Here is a 23,484-nt window from a genome sequence, read left to right as displayed (position 1 = left end):
TCCTGTACTGTGTAGGCTGAAGCTAGTCAATGGGCAAGAGCATTGCCTCTCGACAAAAAGCTTGGCAAATCTTGATGTCCCCTTAGATGTTGTACAAAAAGGGGAACTATACTCTGTTTTAACAAATTGCGGGCTTGAATCATCAAAGGAGTGATGGGATTATTGTCAAGTCTGATGTGTGCGCCCACAAGGTTTGGCAGTAGATTGACAAGTAGATCCAAGTAGAGGGCCTTGGATCTCAGATAGAGCTAAAACAACAGCATAAAGCTCTTTAAACTGGGTGGAGCCCTGTACCTCATGAAAGAGGGTTACGGCCAGAGGGCACTCACTTGTGCCTGGGGGGAACATTACCATAGAGGCTCCCCGTTTATCCCCGTTGGTAAAAACAGAGGGGAAAGAGGGGTCTGCCTCAGTGAGGAACATTTTTGGTGGCTGCCACGCCAACTGGCTAAAAGAACTCATCCACTTATAGGGACCATAGTGACAGTCCACTATCCCCAGAAAGCTTTCCATGGCCATTGCCAATCTGGAATTATTTCTCTGTATCCACAAGAAATCATTGACCCGAAAAGGGATGATCAAAGAGTGGGTTCACACCCAAAAAGACGGACAGAAAGATCCTGTCCCTTGACAATGCAGTCTGCCATTTGATCCACCATAGAGTACACCCGGGGTGCTCATCCCACAGATAGATGTATCCAATGTACGGGATCCCTCTTCTGAGCCAAAAGGGCAGTGAGGAGGGTCTCTCCTGCCATAATATAGAGGACCAGCGGCAAGTTTAGATCATATCTTTTAAAGTCAGCATTATCAATGGCATGTTGAACTTTTGTTAATGTATCTCTATGTATAGGGTTTAAAGTCACTGTTGAAGCTAGATCAAGGCCTTTTAATAGGTCAAAAAGAGGGATAAGATCAGCTGTGGTTATAGGAATCCAGGGCCTCATCCAATTGATTTCTCCCAGCAATTTCTGGAGCTGTGGTAGCATATATGCATCCTGAATACATAAATGGGGCTTAACAGGGGACACAACATCTAATGTCAAAGTAGTCCCCAAAATTTTAAAAGGAGCTATTTGTTGAACTTTATCTGGGGCAATTTGAAAGTTATAGTTTTTGAGCAGGGGAAGGCACCTTTTAAAGAGGTCATCTAATTTGCAGGAACAAGTGGCCCCCAAGATAATATCATCCATATATATGTAAAAGAGTATGTCAGATTCCTCTCAGCTTGTTGCTGGCATTCCTCTTTATACAAAGCACACCAGGGAGAACTGCCCGGGCAAGAGCCCTCCAATCTGTGGCAGTGCACGGATGGTGAGCAAGTCCCTGGAGGATGGTCTCAATCCAAGGAGCATTGGGGCCGTCCTCAAGAACGGCCTTCTTTAATTCCTTAAGGTCACCTGGCTCCCAAGGGTACCAGGGGGCAGGGCGGTTATGTCAGGGATTAACACTGACCGGAAATAGCTGACATGGCCCTGGGTTAGGTTGTGGGTGGAACAATGGATTCTCTTGGGGTTGGCAGCCAATGGGAGAGCATGAGTCCTTATATGGGAAAGGAGCTGGAACCTCTGCCCATTGGGAGCCAATAGGAGAGCATGAGTCCTTATATGGGAGAGGAGCCGAAACCCCTGCTCGTTGGTATGGAGGAGGGGGGCTGATGATTTGAAACGGTTAGAAGAGGAACTAGTACAGGAAGTGGTAGGTACAAAGGAGCTGTGGATTTGGGAGGCCAGGGGGCGGCATCAAAAGGGTCGAGGGTGCCATTGCCATGATTCTCATCTGGCTCTTTATGGCTTTCTTGTCCTGCCGGTGTGGACTCAGCCTGAGGAAGGGGATCAGAATCTCCTCAGGAAGGGGATCCCGACCCAGTGGTTTCCCTGTCTATTAAGTTCTTGGCAGCTGGCTTCGATGGCGAGGAGGGAAGCAACTCTTAAGGGCTGCTAAAGTGGGGAAGGTCCCCAGAGGGGGGATATCACCCCGATTAACTTGGGCTTTGCGTTTGAGTTGCTCCACCCTGTCCCAAGTTTCCCAGTCAAACAAATTACTTGCAGGCAGCCATGGGGCGACCTTAACTAAGGTCTCCCAGGTTTTGATAGCTTGGCTGTCAGAGAGCTCTAGGCCTCTACTTCAGAGGAGGACACTAAGGGATTCAAGAGAGGGATCAGGCTTGGAAGAAGAATGTCCCATATTTTATGGGATTACACTTACCCGTAGTCCGATTAGCTCGACAGCGAAGTTCCTCGTTCCTCACACGGGGCACCAGTTGTTGCTCTTCAGCAACAAGAAGGCAGGGGGACAAGCAGGACCAGCCTGTTGTCCCCAGGGCTGAGCGAGAGGGCAAGTGTCGGCGGCTTGGACACCCTCCCCTGAGATCCAGAGAAAAACAAAACCACACCAAGTTGGGAGATGTGTCAGCCTCAAGGGCGCAGCAAAACTCAGCTTTATTCCATCAGAGGCTTGTTATAAAGGGGAAGATAAGGAAGTAACAGAAACCAATGAGAATTGATTATCTCATCTGTCATTAGGGTCTTTAGGCAGGTTTCGGGTTAGATGGGGAGGCGGAGTTAGGGCCAAGAGCACACGTGCGGGAAGCTAGTTAGGCCACGAATGCGGAAGTAACGAGGGAGGATGGAAACCTCCAGTCTGTGGCCATCACAGGCCTAAAAGAGGTGAAAGGTCCCAACACTAAAGTGAATCTTACACATGGTTACAAATGATTAGCACAATAAAACATGCGCTACCCTTCTTTATCTGGGGAACATTAACTGATCTCACTGAAGAATGATTCTAGAGCTCAATGTTTAACATAGAGTTTTAGCAGGGGAGATTTCCTTGCATGTAGTTACATTGCTCTGACTGCAAATATCCCACCCTGCCCCCTCCAGAGGCTCTCACCCTACTCTGACTACATCCATGGTCCCTGTCTCTTCACCACAGATTAGTTGCGTTATCAAGTCTTGCATTTTTACCACTTCAGGATTGTTTCTAATTTTTTGTGAAGAGGTGGTCTCAATTTGCTTTCCTGGCTCTATCCTTTCTCCATTCTAACACAGGATAGGGGAGATTAATTTTCCAACAGCACAGCTCTAATGGAGTTTCTAACAAGTTTCTACTTATAGAAAAAAAGAAGCTGAAATTCGTGAAATTCATGATTCTATGCAATATATGACCTCAACCCACTTTTCTAAGCGTATTTGTTTTATTTATAAAACATGAAATCCATATCTCAGCCATGTTTGGTTGCTCATTCCTGTCTATGGCAACATCCTCTTCTAATTCTGAGACAGGGACCATAGATGTATCAGAGTAGGGTGAGGGCCTCCAGAGGGGGCAGGGCGGGATATCTGCAGTCAGAGCAATGTAATTACATGCAAGGAAACACCCCTAATAAAACTCTATGTTAAACATTAAGCTCTAGAATCATTCTTCAATGAGATCAGTTAATGTTCCCCAGATAAAGAAGAGTAGCACATGTTTTATTATGCTAATCATTTGCAACCATGTGTAAGATTCACTTTAGCATGCTAAAAGGCCCAGGCCTATGTGCTGTCTTTCCTCCTTCAGATCTGATGAGGTAATTCTGCAAACTGAGCAACTAACTTAGCATGCAGACCCAGCTGTAGATGACATGGTAAAAGGCAGGAAGAATTCCATCTTAAAGATAAGATTGCATTTTAACACCCAGGAAGTTCAAGAGGCAAGATTCTTTGGCAAGTAGACAATACCTCAGCCCACCTTGGGAGCTGGGCAGGCAGCCTTTTGATATGCTCCCAGTCCAAGGCACCGGTGTCCCAGAGAGAAATCAAGGCAGGAAATTCCTTATAGTTAAGTTAATTTTTAATATTCAGGGACCACTTAATAAGTCCCCACCCCTAAGATTTTTCATGTTCTCGAAAAATCCTCAACTACCTATAAAACCCCCTAGACAACGCACCACTATGGAGTCTCTTGTCACCTCCTGTTGTGAGCCGGGAGCTCTGTCTTTTCACTTTACCTCTAAATAAAAGCCTGTACCTTGCTCTCCTACCTTGACTGTTTGTGAAGCTCATTCTTCAGTTCACAAACAAGAACCCCGGCATCACTAGCACTAGTGATCACCAACGTGGAGGATCAATTCTGCCCATTTTAGGGGTCAGAACCAAACAATCTTATTGATAGAGTGTTATTTTAATTAATTAATTAAGTTTTACTTAAAATAGACAGTAAGTAGGAAAAGAAATATAAATGACTATTAAAAAGTAAAATGTTCAATTTTTTCATCAAGAAATTAATATTAAAATAGTAGGCAAGGGTATATGAGATGGTCAGCCTAATAAACTTGTAATGGGAATATTTTTTTAATCTACCACTACAAATTTTATGCAAAAGTCCATGTTCATTTTTTGTTGTTTTTTTTTTGTTGTTGTTTTTTAAAAAAATTTCCAGTGTGAACTGGTTTGGCTAATTAATCAATTATACTTTCTAGTAGGCATATGGTGAAAATGATATGGCTCAGACAACCAGATCGCTAATGATCTCTTGACTTCCTTTTTGTGCTCCCATTCTTCATCACCTCCTCCATCTTATTCTGGGAGAGTATTTTGCGTGGATAATCAGAAAATACACAAAAATGTATATAAATATAGGTGTGAATTATGGGAACTCTAAGGTCTAATATTAAGATAATGTTAAATTTTCATACACCTATATAATCTTCTTAAAGACATGTGTAAATGCTTATAATATAACGTTATATAAATAAAGTAAATGATATTTAATATTTTGGTGTCACACACAGGAGCTGGTTCTATTGAATGAATGTTGAATGAATAAATATGTATATATTATTAATTGGCAAAAGAAAAGGTAGTATGTGTACCTATAATTTAGAAGGAAGTTGACTAAAAATTTAGCAGTGACTATTGATGAGTTTGGGGCATAAGAACAATTCCTAAATATCACTCTGTACAAATATTTCTTCCATAAATGACCATTTGTTGTGGTAGACAGAATAATGGCCCACCAAATATGCTCACATCCTAGTTTGTAGAACCTGTGAATATGCTGTCTACATGGCAAAATGGATTACACAGATGTGATTACAATTAAGGGCATTCAGGTGGGGAGATTATCCTAGATTATCCAGGTGGGCCTTACCTAATCAAATGAGTCATTAAAAGGGGTTAACTTTTCCCAGCTGTGGTCACAGAGAGATTTGTGACAAGTGTCAGAAATATTTGACACTGCTGAGTTTTAAAAAGGAGGAAGGGGTCCATAGGCCAAATAACGTGAGTGACCTTTAGAAGCTGGAAAAGAATTATCTTCTAGAGAAAGGAATGTAACCTTGCTGACAGTTTCACTTTAGCTCAGTGAGACCTATGTTACGTTTCTGATCTACAGAACTGTAAGATAATAAATTTGTGTTATTTTAAGCCAGTAAGTTTTTGGCAAAGTTTTATGGCTGCAATAGAAAGCCAATATGTTTGTTGAATGAAATTTCAGAGTATTTTTTAAAAAGGAAAAACAGTTATAATCCCATACTTAGATATAATTACCATAACATTATGATACATATATTTTAATATATATATTATGCATACTTTCATAAAACATTCTTCTATATTATTATAACATTTCAAGAAAAGATAATTCCATTCTTCTAGTTGCTTAGATTAAAAGCTTTGGAGTCATATTGACTCTTTTTTCTTCTCATACAACACATTCAATTAATCAGTTCTTCATTTATAATAATCTGAACATTCTCACCATCTATAAATACTAACTGGGTCAAGCTACCATTAGTTCTCACTTGGATTTTATTTCAATAGCCTCTAAAGCTTTTCCCTGCATCCACATCTTTACTTGCCCTGCTAGTCTATTCACCATAGAGCAGCCAGAATGATCCTTTAGAAATACAACCCAGTCACCTTTTAAATATACCCTCTTGCATTCAGAGTAAAACCTAAATTCCTCACAGTTGCTTATAGGTCCCTATAAAGATGTGGCCCTCAGTTATGTCTCTGATCTCATTCCCTGTCACTGTTGCTCTCAGTCACTCTACTCCAGCCATTATATCCTACATATTTCCCAACCACCACCAAACTACCAATCATATTCATAAAATAGGGCCTTTCCACACTCTGGTTCTTATGCCTAGATTTTTTCCTAAAGATGTCTATAGGGCTCACTTTCATTTCCCTCAGTTTCCTGCTCAAATATCATCCTATCAGAGTGGCTTTCCCTGACCTCCCTCTGTAAAATAATACTATTCTCCCCATATTCTCTATCCCCTTACCCTGCTTTATTTTTCCTCATAACACATCACTTCCTGGAATATATTATATGTATTTCATACATTTTATATGAAACTGTATATTACATATATTTTATTTTTGTATATTTTATAAGCATTTGTATGTCTTCTCTTCTCTTTCCAGGGTATGGAACACCATCAATAACAAAATTTTTCTCATGTTTTTAAAAGGACATATATATGAAATGATCTCTTCCTTTTACTTTTGTTATGTGCACCTCTTTGAGTTTGAGACTATTAATGTCCAATGCCAATGTGAACACTGTTGTTGGTGTCTTCTGGTACACATAGATATGTGTTTTAATTAGGTATACACCTAAGTCCACTCACTTTTAAAATGTGTCCCTCTTGTCCCTCTTTATTTTTCCCCAGATCAAGTTTCTATTTTAGTAGTGTCTTGCCAATGGATTTCAGACCCGGGCAAGTCCACTATGGATTCAATGAGAACAAAGAAATGACAGCAGATTGTTCTTGGGGTGAAAGCATTATACCCAACTTTATTTCCATGGTGGCAAGTCAATCACTAAAATCTCGTTCATTCAGAGTGAGTCTGCATGCAGCAAGCTGGTCTCTGCTTCTGGGCCTCTCTGCCTGCACAACCATCCTCTGGGCCTCTCTGCCCACACAGCCATCCTCTGGTTTTGTTCTCAGTGCTGCCACCACCCCAGCCTCTGCTCTGCTCTCCTGCCACCTTGCAGCCATGCCACCTTGTCTCTCAGAGCCCTGGGTGGAGCTCTTTATATAGAGTCAATAACAACATATTGTCCACACATGTGTAGTGAGTGAGCTAGCCAACCAGGGCCAGGTGAGAATCCTAGCCATGAGAACCTTCCTTTTAGCCACATTCCAACCTTCCAAGACTCTCTCCTCTCAATCTACATGCCCTCAGTCCTCTGCAACGGTCTCTGTGTGAGAAATCTGGAGCATTGTAACCAAATTCCATAATCTTCTCCAGCCTCTCCAGCAAAAAGTCTTGCAGACACACGGGCCAATCTTGCTGCTTTATCTTTGCCTTCTGCTTTGTCCTCAGCAGCCAGAACCACTGCTCTGATCCCATTTGTTGCCAAAGCTGCAGTCATCCAATTTCTCTCTGTCTGCTCCCTTTCAAACCAACCCACATCTGGGTCCTCAAAACCCTTATGGGGCCCTTTAAATTCCTCCTTTGAGATGCAGACTGTATTTCCTTTAGCCTGAGGATAGAAGCAGAACATGGAGTGCTCCACAACCTGAGGAGGGGGCTGCACCTCTCCTGAAAGAACTCACGGTTGCCAAGTCCTTCTGGCTTTCCACCAGGTGGGATCTCAACTGAGGAGGGGCTGATGCCTCCAGCACTGGCAGGGCCTCCACTACCACCTGTTCCTCAAACCTCCACTCCTCCATTTCTGGGGCTGATGGCTCCACTACAATTTTCTCTTGCCCTACGGCACATGGCAACCTGCATGCTGCTGCTTCCTCTCGTGCCGCTCCTTCTTGGGCCGCTTTCTTCACCTGCCCTGTGGCACCTGGCAGCCTGCACTCCCATACTGCTTTTTCTTATTCCGCTCCTTCTTGGGCCACTGCTTCTTCTTGTGCTGCTTCTTCTCGGACTACCACAACATCCTTTACTATTTCTACACTGCTTTCTAGTGATGCCATTTCAGTAAGCAACAAATTTTCTTCCTCTTGGGGTGGACCCCAGTCCTCCATCCCCTCACAGTATGACATGTCCACAGGGGGACACTCAAGTGTCTCCCCATCCATAGGTGCAGCCTTCTAAAACAGTCATTCCATGAGGTCAGCCTGTTCTTTTTCCTTGGTCAACAATGAATCCTGCCGACTACACCAATTGTCTTGCTGATGGGTTTCAGCCCTGGGGAAGTTAACTATGGAGTCACTGTGACCAAAGAAATGACAGCAGAATGGTCTTCCGGTGAAAGGGTTATACCCAACATTATTTCCACGATGGCAGGTCAGTCACTAATCCTGTTTACACAAAGTGAGTCTGCATGCAGCGAGCCAGTCTCTGCCTCTGGGCCTCTCTGCCTGCACAGCCGTCCTCTGGCTCTGTCCTCCATGCTGCCACCACTCCAGCTTCTGCTCTGCTCTCCTGCAGCCTTGCAGCCATTCTACCATGTTACCAGAGCACTGGGCTGAGCTCTTTATATAGTGTCAATAACAGTGTATTGCCCATACATGTGTAGTGAACAAGCCGACCATGGCCAGGTGAGAATCCTGGCCACAAAAACCTTCATTTTATCCACAAGAACATAAGCTCATTACATTTTATTTACTGTATTAACATATATTTGATCTTACATTTGTCATTTAAATGTTCTCTACTTTTATTCTTTCTTGATTTTCCTGTGGTTTCTCTGTATGAATTTTTGTTCTTTTTCTTATAATTCAAAGTATAATTCTAAAATAATAAGAAAGTTATGAAATCAACTATAAAATCAAAAGCTATAAAATTTGTATGAGTATTGATAATTGTATCAGTTACTGTTGTTGGTTGAATTCAATAAAAATTCTCTTTTATTAACTCTACCAAAATGCATAACTTTTTAAAAAGGTATCAGTTGGGTAAACTGGTATGAAGGCTGCAGAAGCAGTCAGAAAAAAGAAAAATAGTTTCCAGGAACAAAATCAGGGTCTGGTCATCCAGGAATACTCATCATGATGTTACCAATGGAATGAACTAACATCAAATGTTTTCTGCCTTTTTTTCCAGATGGGAAGTACCCAGTCAGGGTCATATAGCTATTCATGGCTAGGAAAAGACAGGGCATTTTATTTACAGTCTCATAATAAATTTATACAACCAGGCAGAATTAGGGTATGTTTATCAGTTGTTCGGTTTGTCTGAACAAACAAAAATACCCTCACTCTTTGTTTTTCTGAGAAGGTCTTCTGGTTCACTTTTGAAGGATAATTGCACAGAGTATAGAATTCCAGGTTAGTGGGATTTTTTGCCTCAACCCTTTACATATTGCACTCCACTCTTCTTGCTTGCATGGTTTCTGAGAAGGATGCAATTATCTTTGTTTCTCTATAAATATGTTTTCATTTTATTTTTAATATGGCTTCTTTCAGGACTTTACCTTTGATATTCTGTAATATGAAAACAATATGCTAAGTTATAGTTTTCTTTAGTATTTATCCTGCTTGGTGTTTTCTGAGCTTCCAGTATCTGTGGTTTGGTGCCTGACATTAATTTGGAGAAAATTCTTAGTCATTATTGTTCAATTATTTCTTCTGTTCCTTTCTCTTGTTTTTCTTCTTCTAGTATTTCAATTATGTGAAGGTAATATCTTTTGTAGTTGTACCACAGTCCTTGGATATTCTGTTCTGTTTCTTCAGACTTTGTTCTTTTTGCTTTTGAGCTTTGGAGGATTCTATTGAGATATCCTCAAGCTCAGAGATTCTTTCCTCAGCAATTTCCTGTCTACTAATGTTTTGCCAATGGGTTTCAGCCCCAGGCAAGTTCGCTACGGATTCAATGTGACCAAAGTAATTGACAGCTAAACGTTCTTTGGGGTGAAAGGGTTTATTATCTGGCTTGTTCCCCAGCCAGTAGGTTGAGCACTAGCATCTCTGCCTCCGCCCACAGCACTGGGCCAAGCTCTCTATATAGCACAATAATAGCTTATTGCCTAAAGGTGTGAAAGCGGTAGGCTAGCAACAGGCCAGTTACATCATCAGGTGGTTTAAGTTCAGTGAGGATCCTGACCATAAGAACCCCAACTTCCCCACACTCCACCCCTCCAGGATTCTTGCCTTACAGTCTACATGCCTTCAGTCTTCCACAATGCTCCCTGTGCAAGAAAACTGGAGCAATGTAACCAAATTCCACAATAGCAAGAGATGATAACAACAGCTTAGAGGTAATAAAAATTAAGATACAGCAATATTTTAATACAGTAATAAAAATTATAATAATCCTCAAGCCAGAGGAGGTTCCTAATAACAAAAATTATAATAATCATCAAACGAAAGGAAGTTCCCAATCCACAAAGACTTTAGGGGTGATAAGACACATGTTTGAATGCCACCAACATAGGCAAATATTGTCCATCAGGTAGGATGCATGCAAGAGAGTAGTCCTGTGATAGGTATGTAGCAGGAAGGGGGTCCCTTCCAGGTCTAGTATACCATACTCTTACTCCTTTCCCTGTGGGGGTTACTGAAGGGTCTATATATAGTGCTACTGGAGGTGCACTCACTGGCCATAATGATAAAACAAAACTTCCCGGTAAGATGCTCCTACCTTTTGGCCGTTCAGGATATACTACTGTGAACATTGGTGGCCACTCTGCTGTTATTCCAGGAATACACAGGAGGCCAGCTTCCAGGCCTTGTCCACAAGGTGCCAGGAGAACCAGCCATTGTTGGTCCATGTGTTGAAAGGTCCAAGGCCACGTCCACTCAATCAAGTCTCCAGGGTTCAGTGCAGTTGGTGCTGGCAGCAAGATGTTATTCTTGTGGCTGAACCTCAGCTTCAGTGATTCTTCCTTGGTTTGTACTTGCATTTGTATAGGAGAGGCAGCCATATGTGTTAACATTTCTTCAGGGCTCCCTTTTGGGCTCTCTTGTTCAAATGCCGTAGCATAGTCCATAAGTGGACTGAACATCCCTGAAGACTATTGGTATCTGACTTTAGTATGGATTTTAACAAGCCATTGTGCCTCTCTATCATGCCTGCTGATGTAGGATTGAATGGCACATGAAACTTCCACTTGATTCCCAGATGTCACACCCATTCTTGCATCACATGTCCAGTAAAATGGGTGCCCTGATCACTCTCAATTACCTGTGGCCAGACATAGGCAGTAAAGAGATGCTCAAGGCCTCTTTTGGTCATCTGCTGTTCTGCACAAAGGGAAGGAACAGCAACCAGACGTCCAGTAGCTGTGTCCACACAAGTCATAGCATACCAACATCCTTCTGACACAGGTAGAGGCCCAATATAGTCTATCTGCAACCTGACGAGGGGTATAGGCCCCTTAGCTATTGTCCCATGTTGCTGTGGAACTCAGTGTAAGTCCCTTTTGGAGCACATGACACTCTCCTGCCTGTCTCTACTAACTTCTTCAAAGGTCAAAGGCAAGACCCACTGACGGGCTACAGCCCACATTTCCTTTTGCCCCACATGCAACAAATGCTGATGTAGCCACTAGGCTATATCAGAGGCAGGCTTTCCTTCTAACCAATGTGTCTGGGCCAATTTATCTGCTTCATCATTTCCTGGGGATGCCAGTGGCAAATGACCTCTCACATGGTATACTGTAATTATTTTAGTGTGACCACAGGCCCATAAGTCTTGCCACAGTTTTTGCCCCCAAGGGGTCAGTGACCAAGCAGTCAGTTGGCATGGTACCAGGTTGGTAGCCACAGGGTCAAGTCCCAATAGAAAGCCCAGCTGTCAGTGCAGACAACTATAGGGGAGGGCTCCTGGATGATCACAAGCCACACTGCCTGTAACTCTGCCCATTGGCTGCTCTTCCAGTCACCATCTTCCATCATATTTTCTCAGTCTTAGGATGGAAAGCTATGGCTCTCAATTTTGGGGGCTGCCCATGGCTGGGGCCATCTATATACCATGCGTCTTCGGGTATAGGGGCTCTTTCCTCTCGATAGGGACTCTCTGCTATGAATGGTTCAAAAGCAAGTTCTTCCTGCTTTTCACTAGGATGTGTCCCTGGCCTCAACAAGCATTGGAGTTCATCACTCAAGGGACTACTAGAGAGGGCACTATGCTGCTGTCGGTAAGCACCTCACTTGGCTAGTGTGGGTGTTGGTGCCACACCACTCCTTGGCTTTTGGGTCCAGTCTTGTACACACCCCAAGATGGTATAGGTGGTTATTACCTTTATCAGGGCCATTCCAGTGATGCGTTCTGTAGCCAGCAAGGCATGATACACAGAAGCCAGTTGTTTCTCTGTCAAAGTGTATTGTACCTCTGTCACTTTCCAGAGTTGTGACCAGAATCCAATGGGTTGGCGAGTTAGTTCAAGCCACTGCCAGAGACCCCAGCGATAACCGTCTTCAGTGACATGAACATCCAGCTCACAGGGCCTTGATGTGCATATCACATTCAAGGCCTGCATTGCCTTGACAGCCCACTTTGCTATAATAAAGACAGATGCACATGTCTCATCTCAGTCCCACCTGATGCCATTTCGTACCAACTGGTATAAGGGCTTCAGAATTTGTGCCAAGTGTGGGATAAACACTCTCCAGTAACATAGAAGACCCAGAAACTCCTGTACCAATGCTGCAGTTGTGGTGTTACAAAAGGCCTGGACTTTATCTATAACTGCTTATGGTATAACTTTGGTCTTACTTGACCAGACAACCCCCAAGAATTTAAAAGATAAACAAGGTCCCTGAACCTTGGTGCTGTTCACAGCCCATCCCTTCTCCTGTAAATGTTGCAGCAGTCTAGATGCTGCACTTTCTAGATCTGAAAGGGAATCAGACATGAGCATGACATCATCAATATAATGGTATAGCCACACCGTTGGTGGTTTCTCCCATGTAGCCAAGTCCTGGGCTACAAGTCCATGACAGATAGTGGGGCTGTGGAGATATCCCTGTGGGAAGACAGTGATAGTCCATTGCCATCCTTCCCATGTGAAGGCAAACAGTTCCTGACTTTCCTGCTCAACATCAATGGAAAAGAAGGCATTAGCAAGATCTACTACATAATGATATGTTCCTAGTTCATGGCTGAGGATATCCATCAAGCCTGCAATAGAGGCACAGCAGCATGCATGGGGGTATGATTTTATTAAGTTCTCTGGAATCCACAGTCATATGACAGGAGCCATCTGGCTTTTTTACTGGCCGCACTGGGAATTGAAAGGACTATGGGTGGGCTTTATAATACCCACATTTTCCATGTCCTGGGGAGTTTCTCCAATCTCTTTATACCCTCCAGCAAGTTTGTATTGTTTAGTATTAGTCACCCACCAAAGCACAGGCAAAGCTATGGGCAGGTGCCTTGCATGTCCCCTCAGAACTGCTTTCACCACACATACTTTCAGTCGGAACTCACCTGCAGTGGTCTGCAACCATAGACCCTGCAGGATATCAATCCCCAAAATATACTCAGGGATAGGAGATATATACACAGTATACTCTCTTGGGGGTAGGTGTCCTGTTCCCAAAGAGATTTGGGCTTTTTCCACTCTGATAGCCTTCCCCCCATATCTATCTATGATATTGTGGGTCCCGGGGAACTGCTCAGGGTTACCATGAATCAGTGAACATTCAGCCCTTGTGTCCAGAACATGTTGTATGCTCACTGGGGACCAATGGATAGCTCTTTCAACATGTGGCCTTGGGTCCCCCCCGGTCCCTCAGGAGATACCTTGACCTTCCCCTCAGTCAAACCATGTTCCCCAATCACCTTCCTGTGTGGGCTCAAGTGAGGTTGGCTCGTTCTCCTGCAGGAAGTCTTGCAAACACACAGGCTGGACTTGTGGTTCTGTCTCTGACCTCTGCCTCTTTGGTCTTATTGGCTGGAACTGCTCTTCTGGTTCCGGCTGTTGCCGTACCCCTAGTAAGATCCTATTTGACTTCTCATCTAATTTCCTTCCATATGCTCCTGCCCGTATTAAATCAACCCACATCTGGGTCCTCATAACCTTCATGGGGCCCTGTAAATTCTTGTGAATAACAGGTCTTATTTGTTTCTAGATTTTCATTGCTTCAGCCTCTCCTAAGTCTGCTACTGTACATGTCACCTTGCTTATGGGTTGCCCTAAGTGAGGGGAAAGAATGGCCACTAGAGACCCAAAGAGGGATGTAGGAGCTGTTTGAACTACAATATTTATCATCCCAGTAGTGAAATCTCTTCATCTGGGCCATACTTCTCTGGACTATAGATGGCATTTCTTATGTCTAGCTCTCATAGCACCTGTTGGAGTTCAGCATATGTCCGCCATCTAACAGGAGAGGATGGTAGATCACCCCAATTGGGTCACACAGCATGAAGAGCAACTATAAGCCAATCAAGGAGTGAGTGACTCCCTGGGGTCTTATGTGCATTTTGTAATCACTGCCTCAAGGCAAGCTGCACTGTCAGGGAAGACAGCTTTCCCATCTCTGATCCTGACAGAAAAGTTCCACCCACCCCTATGTACCACAGACACAGGAGCCAAGCTGATATTGACTCTGAGGGCTTCTGCCTAAACTGGGAGCCCAAATCCACCAGCTCAGCCTGAGTCTAGGGGCGGACCATAGAGTGCTCCATGACCTGGGGAGGGGTTTGCTCCTCTCCTTGGGGAAATTTCAGCTGCTCGGTCTTTATTTTCTTTACAACCACTGGGAATGTTTTCAATACAGGAGGTGCCAGTGCCTCTGGCATCACCCCTTCAGCCTTCTCCAGTTCCTCCATTTCAGGGGCTGATGGCACCTTTCTCTCCCCTCCCCCGAGTGCCTCCTCTGCTGCAACCTTTACCTTTTCTACTATGCATCACAACAATGCTACCTCAGTTTTCAGAAGCTCTCTTACCTTCACCTCAATGCTTCACAGCTGATGTTCTTGTGCCACCTCTGCCTGTGTTTCCTTCAGGAGTTCGTCTTTTTCCTTTATGGCCTCTTCCTGCTTCAGAACACCTGGCAGCTCTGCCGTCTCTTCTCCAGTGGCACCTTGCTGCCAGCGCTCTCGTGCAGCCTCCTCTCATATCAATGCCATCTCTTCCTTCAGGGAATCCACAGAAGTTTGCTGCTTGCATTCTCGTGCCACCTCCTCTCACATCAATGCCATTTCTGCCCTCAGGGAATCCACAGAGTTTTGCAGCTTGCATTCTCATGTCGCCATTTTTTGGGTCTCTTCTGTAGACCTTTTAAGATTGTGAGAAGCAGCCAACCCAGAGTTCCTGTTGCCTCAGGGGTACTCTGTTTCTCAAAGAATCTGATTACTATACCAAGGGCCACCCCTACTGCCTCAGGTGTCACCTCCACTTGCCTCCAGTCCTGGGGTGGGGCCCAGTCCTCTAGGAGGTAAGCCCCTTCAGAACACATACCCACTGGAGGATGATCCACTGTTTCCCCATTCACAGGGGCAACCCGCTGAAGTACCCCTCCCATAAGGGCCACCTATCCTTTTTGTTGGTCAACAATGAATCCTGCTGACTTTTGCCAATTGTCTTGCCAATTGGTTTCAGCCCTGGGCTAGTTTGCTATGGATTCAGTGTGACCAAAGTAATTGACAGCAAAACATTCTTTGGGATTAAAGGGTTTATTACCTCGCTGGTTCTCCTGGTGGTAGTTCAAGCACTAGCATTTCTGCCTCTGCACAGAGCACTGGGCCGAGCTCTCTACATAGCACAATAATAACTGATTGCCTAAAGATGTGAAAGCAGTAGCCTAGCTACAGGCCAGTTACATCATCAGGTGGTTTAAGTTTAGTGAGGATCCTAGCCATAGGAACCCCAACTTCTCCACAACTAAGTCCATCAGAGACATTCTTTATTTATGTTACAAGTATTTTTTTTATGTTTAGCATTTCTTTTTGGTTCTTCCCTGGGATTTCTATATTTCTGCTTACATTGCCCTTTGGTTCTTGCATGCTGTTTACTTTATCCATTAGAGCCCTCAGCAAATTAATCATTGTTGTGAAAATTCCTCTTTGATACTTCCAATATCCCTGACATATATAGATCTGAAGCTTGCTTTTTTCAAATTGTGGAGTTTTTTACCTTGCATGGATATGTCTTGCCAATGGGTGTCAGCCCCAGACAAGTGTACTATGGACTTAATGAGACCAAAGAAATTATAATGGAACATTCTTGGGGTGAAAGGGTTTATACCAAACTTCATTCCCACAGTGGCAGGTCAATCACTAGAATCCCATCCACTCAGAGCAAGTCTGAATGCAGCAAGCTGGTCTCTGGCTCTGGGCCCCTCTGCCCCAACAGCTGCCAGTCTCTGTCCTCAGTGCAGCCACCACTCCAGTGTCATCTCTACTCTCCTGCAGCCTTGCAGTCTTACAGCCCTGCCACCACGTCACCCAGAGCTCTGGGTAGACAGTCAATAACAATGAATTGCCCACACATGTGTTGTAAGCTACTGTCTTGCCAATGGGTTTCAGCCCTGGGCAAGTTCACTATGGACTCAATATGACCAAAGAAAGTGACAGCAAAACATTCTTGGGGTAAAAGGGTTAAACCCAACACTATTTCCAGGTGGCAGGTCAGTCACTAAAACCCGTTCACTCAGAGCGAGTCTGCATGCAGCAAGCCGGTCTTTGCCTTTGGGCCCCTCTGTCTGCACAGCCATCCTCTGGGCCTCTCGGTCTGCACAGCGGTCCCACACAGCTCTCCTATGGGCCTCTCTGCACAGTTGTCCCACACAGCCATCCTCTGGGCCTCTGCTCTCCTGCAGCCTTGCAGCCCTGTCACCGTGTCAAACCCAGAGCACTGGATGCAGCTCTTTATATAGAGTCAACAGCCATGTATTTCCCACAGGTGTGCAGTGAGCTTGTCAACCACAGCCAGGTGAGAATCCTGGCAACAGGAACTCTCATTTTATCCATAGCACCCAACCAGGGCCAGGTGAAATTCTGGCCATAGGAAACTTCACTTTATCCACAGTATGCATGTCTTGTAATTTTTTAATTGATGATATACTGGGTAAAAGGAACTGCTCTAAATATGCCTTCAGAAATTTGGTGATGAGGAATGGGGAGAGGGTAGCATTCTATAGTACTGTGATTAGATCTCAGTCTTTTAATGAGCCTATGCCTATGGATTATGAACTTCATAGTGTTTCTTGGTCCTTTTCTCCTCTCTTAGGTAGGACATAATGGCTATAACTGTCTGCAGTTGGCTATTTCCCTTCCACCAATGTTAGTTCAGCTGTGATAAAACCCCAGCAGGTTTCACTAGCTTCTCCTGAGGGCAGTTCTTGTTGAAAAGTATGGAGTGCTCTGGCATATTTAAAAATGATTGCTTTTCCACTCCTCCTACCAGAAGTGTGAGGGAATTTTTCTCTATATTTATGGTGACACCTTGGTAGAGCTCTTGGAAGTAAATCTCATAAAATTTGTGGTCTCCACACCCTATGACATTGTCCCCTGGAATTTTTCATTTTCAGAGTTGTCTACACTGAGCCTCTATAAAATCATCAATAACAGTTCAGGTTTTCCTACCCCACCATGGGTTTCCTCAGTGATTTCTGCTTGTGAGTGCTATGGTAAGCTTTGACTCCCTATATTCACTTGTCTCTCTCTCCAATTTAGGGGGAAGCAACTTTTCTCTGTCCTCCCTTTTCTTATAAGTAAATCCAGAAAGAGTTCTTGATTTTCCAAGCTGTTCAGCATTTTATTGTATTAGCTGTCAACTTCTAGACTTCCTACATGTGGAACTGGAAACCAGAAGTCTAGAAAGTGCTTTAAAATTCACTCCAACCATTTTATATCCTAACATCCTCATCTGTGAGGTCTTTTTATTGCCTTTCAATAACATGAAATACATCATGAATTTATTTTTTTCACAAAGAGTACATGTTAAGCAATCTTAAGTCCATGGGTATCAATAAGTCCTTTTAGATAGTTCAACATATGAATGAAAGTGATGTATAAAATCATGGTTGATAACTTTCACTCATTAAAGTGCTAATCCTTGTTCTATGCATCAAATACTTTTATTATTCTTCAATAATCTATTTGTATAATTTTATAATACTATACTGATTTTTATTGAAATATAGTTGATATGCAGTATTATATTGGTTTCAGGTATACAACAGTAAACATTGCTAAATGCTCATCACTATAAGTACAATTATCATCTGTCACCATATAAAGATATTACAATATTATTAACTCTATTCCCTATTCTGTAATTTCATCCTTATGATTAATTTATTTTATCATTGGAAGTTTGTACCTCTTTATGCCCTTCACCTATTTTTCTCCCCTCTCCCCCTATGGCAACTACCAGTTTTTCTCTATGTTTGTGAGTCTATTTCTGTTTTGTTCATTCATTTATTTGTTTTGTTTTGCAGATCCCACATGTAAGTGAAATCATTTTGTATTTACCTTTTTCTGCCTGGCTTATTTCACTTAGAATAATACCCTCTAGGTTTATCTATGTTGTTGCAAATGGCAATATTTCTTTCTTTCTTTATGGCTGAGTAATAGTAAAGACAAGAAGTAAAAAGTGTTGGTGAGGATCTGGAGAAAAGGGAACCCTCATGCATTGTTGGTAGGAATGTAACTTAATGCAACTACTATGGAAAACAGAATGGAGGTTTCTCAGAAAATTAAAAATAAAAATGCCAAATGACCCAGTAATTCCACTTTGGGGAACTTACCCAAAGGAAACAAAATTTATCTGAAGAATACAAAAACACTTATTCAAAAAGGTATATGCACTCCTATGTTCACTGCAACATTATTTACCATAGGAAAGATGTGGAAACATCCTAAGTGTCCATCAATGGATAAATGGATAAAGAGGATTTGGTATGTATGTGTGAAATAGAATAATGCAATACTACTCAGCCATAAAAAAGAATGAAATCCTGCCATTTGTGACAACATGGATTAACCTTGAGTGTATCATGCAGAGTGAAATACATCAGATGAAGGAAGACAAATTACTTATGATTTCACACATGTGGAATCTAAAAATCCAAACAAATTGACAAATAAAACAATATTTAAGAAACCCATATAGATATGAAGTACACATTTATGGTAACCCCAGGAGAAGGGGTTTAGGAGATGGATGAAATGGGTGAAAAGGTCAATTGTATGGTGAAGAATGTTAACCAGACATTTGGTAGTGATCACTTGGTAGTGTATACTAATTTTGAATTATTATGTATGGGGAAAATTGAAGTTCCTATGGCAGGATCCTCACCTGACCCTAACTACTTGATGATGTAATTCACCTACTGCTAGGCTACTGTTTCCATACCCATAGGCAATAAGCTATTATTGACTGAATCAGTATATAAAGAGCTCTGCAAGCAGGGGCAGAGACAGAGGAGGATTACAGACCTGCAGCTGTTGTATGCAAACATGATTCTAGTACTCAACTTATTGCTGGGAGAATAAAGCTGGGTAATAAACCCTTTTACCCCAAGAATGTTCCATTGTCATTCCTTGGTCTCACTGAATCCATAGTGCACTTGCCTGGAGCTAAAACCCTAAGGCAAGACATAATGTTAAATATCTGAAACTTTTATAATCTTGTATACCAATTTTACCTTAACAGAAAAAAAAGAAAGAAAGAGTTGACCTATGGGATGTCTGATTTAGTACCCCATGCTTTAATACAAGTTTTAAGGAGGATTCTCTAAATAGAATTCCTATGAAAACATGTTTTCATACAATTAAGACATAATATGCTCTGTGGCATGTGAAGAATATTGAAGGTCATTATGAGCAAGATCTTAAGAATAAAGAGTTTCATTTTTTTTACTTCTTTTTATTAAGATATGATTGATATACACTCTTATGAAGGTTTCACATGAAAAACAATGTGGTCACTCTATTTACCCATATTATCAAGTCCCCACTCATACCCCAATGCAGTCACTGTACTTCAGTGTACTAAGATCCCACGGATCTACTATGTGCCTTCTCTGTGCTACACTGTTCTCCGCATGGTCCCCCACACCATGTGTACCAAACATAATACCCCTCACTCCCCTTCTCCCTCCCTCCCCACCAGCCCTCCCACACCCCTCTTCTTTGGTAACAATAGTTCATTCTTGTAGTCTCCGAGTCTGCTGCTATTTTTTTCCTTCAGTTTTGCTTCATTGTTATACTCCACAAATGAGGGAAATCATTTGGCATTTGTCTTTCTCCACCTGGCTTATTTCACTGAGGATAATGTCCTCCAGCTCCATCCATGTGGTTACAAATGGTAGAATCTGTTTCTTTTTACTGCTGAATAGTATGCCATTGTATATATGTACCACTTCTTCTTTATCCATTCATCTACTGATGGAGACTTAGGTTGCTTCCATATCTTGGCTATTGTAAAAAGTGCTGCAATAAACATGGGGGCATATGTCTTTTTGAATCTGAGAAGTTGTATTCTTTGGGTAAATTCAAGGAGTGGGATTCCCGGGTCAAATGGTATTTCTATTTTTAGTTTTTTAAGGAACCTCCATATTGCTTTCCACAATGGTTGAACTAGCTTACATTCCCACCAGCAGTGTAGGAGGGTTCCCCTTTCTCTGCATCCTTGCCAACATTTGTTGTTCTTAGTCTTTTCGGTGCTGGCCATCCTTACTGGTGTGAGGCGATATCTCATTGTGGTTTTGATTGGCATTTCTCTGATGATTAGTGATGATGAGCATCTTTTCATGTGTCTGTTTGCCATCTGAATTTCTTCTTTGGAGAAGTGTTTCTTCATATCCTCTACCCATTTATTAATCAGGTTATTTGCTTTTTGGGTGTTGAGGTGTGTAAGTTCTTTATATATTTTGGATGTTAACCCTTTGTCAGATATGTCACTTACAAATATATTTTCCCATACTGTAGGATGCATTTTTGTTCTGTTGATGGTGTCCATTGCTGTGCAGAAACTTTTTAGTTTGATGTAGTCCCATGAGTTCATTTTTGTTTTTGTTTCCCTTGCTTGAGGAGATGCATTCAGGAAGAAGTTGCTCATGCTTATATTCAGGGGATGTTTGCCTATGTTGTCTTCTAAGAGTTTTATGGTTTCATGACTCACATTCAAGTCTTTGATCCATTTCGAGTTTACTTTTGTGTATGGGGTTAAACAATAATCCAGTTTCATTCTCTTGTATGTAGCTGTCCAGTTTTGCCAACACCAGCTGTTGAAGAGGCTGTCATTTCCCATTGTATATCCATGGCTCCTTTATCACATATTAATTGACCATATATGGTTGGGTTTATATCTGGGTTCTCTAGTCTGTTCCATTGGTCTATAGATCTGTTCTTGTGCCAGTACCAAATTGTCTTGATTACTGTGGTTTTGTAGTAGAGATTGAAATTTGGGAGTGTAATGTCCCTAGCTTTATTCTTCCTTCTCAGAATTGCTTTGGCTATTCGAGGTCTTTTGTGGCTCCATATGAACTTTAGAATGATTTTCTCTAGTTCATTGAAGAATGTTGTTGGTATTTTGATAGGAATTGCATTGAATCTATAGATTGCTTTAGGCATGATGGCCATTTTGACAGTATTATTTCTTCCTATTGATGAGCATGGGATGTGTTTCCATTTATTGGTATCTTCTTTAATTTCTCTTAAGAGTGTCTTGTAGGTTTCAGGGTATAGGTCTTTCACTTCCTTGATTAGGTTTATTCCTAGGTATTTTATTCTTTTTGATGCAACTGTCAATGGAATTGTTTTCCTGATTTCTTTCTCTGTTAGTTCATTGTTAGTGTAGAAATGCCACAGATTTCTGTGTATTAACTTTGTATATTGCAACTTTGCTGAATTCAGATATTAGATCTACTAGTTTAGGGGTGGATTCTTTAGGGTTTTTTATGTACAATATCATGTCATCTGCAAACAGGGGAAGTTTGACTTCTTCCTTGCCATTCTGGATGCCTTTTATTTCTTTGTGTTGTCTGATTGCTGTGCCTAGGACCTCTAGTACTATGTTGAACAGAAGTGGGGAAAGTGGGCATCCTTGTCTTATTCCCGATCTTAAAGGAAAAGAATTAGCTTCTCACTGTTAAGTATGATATTCGCTGTGGGTTTGTCATATACAGCCTTTTTTCTGTTGAGGTACTTGCCCTTTATACCCATTTTCTTGAGAGTTTTTATCATGAATGGATGTTGAATTTTGTCAAATGGTTTTCCAGCATCTATGGAGATGATCATGTGATTTTTGTCCTTCTTTTTGTTGATGTGGTGGATGATGTTGATGGATTTTCAAATGATGTACCATCCTTGCATCCCTGGAAGAAATCCTACTCCATCATGATGGATGCTCTTTTTGATGTATTTTTGAATTTGGTTTGCTAATATTTTGTTGAGTATTTTAGCATCTATGTTCATTAGGGAAATTGGTGTGTCATTTCTTTTTTTGTGGTGTCTTTGCCTGGTTTTGGTATTAGAATGATGCTCTCCTCATAGAACGAGTTTGGAAGTATTCCCTCTTGTACTCTTTGGAAAACTTTAAGGAGAATGGGTATTAGGTCTTCACTAAATGTTTGATAAAATTCAGCGGTGAAGCCATCTGGTCCAGGCATTGTGTTCTTAGGTAGTTTTTGATTACCAGTTCTATTTCAATGCTGGTAATTGGTCTGTTTAGATTTTCTTTCTTCCTTGGTCAGCCTTGGAAGGTTGTATTTTTCTAGAAAGTTTCCATTTCTTCTAGGTTATCCAGTTTGTTAGCATATAATTTTTCATAGTATTCTCTAATAAATCTTTGTGTTTCTGTGGTGTCCATAGTGATTTTTACTTTCTCATTTCTGATTCTGTTTATGTATGTAGAGTCCCTTTTCTTCTTGATAAATGGGGCTAGGGGTTTATCTATTTTGTTTATGTCCTCCAAGAACCAGCTCTTGCTTTCATTGAGTTTTCTATTCTTATTCTTCTTTATTTATTTCTGCTCTAATCTTTATTATGTCTCTCCTTCTACTGACTTTGGGCCTCATTTGTTCTTCTTTTTCTAGTTTAATTAACTGTGAGTTTACACTGCTTATATGGGATTGTTCTTTTTTCCTAAGATAGGCCTGTACTTCAATAAACTATCCTCTTAGCATGGCCTTGGCTGCATCCCACAGATTTTTGTGGTGTTGAATTGTTGTTATCATTTGTCTCCATATATTGCTTGATCTCTGTTTTTATTTGGTCATTGATCCATTGGTTATTTAGGAGCATGTTGTGAAGCCTCCATGTGTTTCTGGGATTTTTCATTTTCTTTTCATAATTTATTTCTAGTTTCATACCTTTGTGGTATGAGAAACTGCTTGGTACAATTTCAATCTTTTTGAATTTGTTGAAGCTCTTTTTGTGGCCTAGTATATGATCTGTTCTTGAAAATGTTCCATGTGCACTTGAGAAGAATGTGTATTGTGCTGCATTTGGGTGTAGAGTTCTGTAGATGTCTGTTAGGTCCATCTGTTCTAATGTTTCTTTCAGTGTCTCTGTCTCCTTACTTATTTTCTGTCTGGTTGATCTGTCCTTCAGAGTGAGTGGAGTGTTGAATGAGTGCATTGTGTTCTATTTCCCCTTTTAATTCAGTTAGTATTTGTTTCACATATGTAGGTGC

Source organism: Manis pentadactyla, chromosome X, assembly GCF_030020395.1.
Source record: "Manis pentadactyla isolate mManPen7 chromosome X, mManPen7.hap1, whole genome shotgun sequence".
Lineage (NCBI taxonomy): Eukaryota > Metazoa > Chordata > Mammalia > Pholidota > Manidae > Manis > Manis pentadactyla.
Note: the sequence above shows the minus strand (reverse complement) of the source record.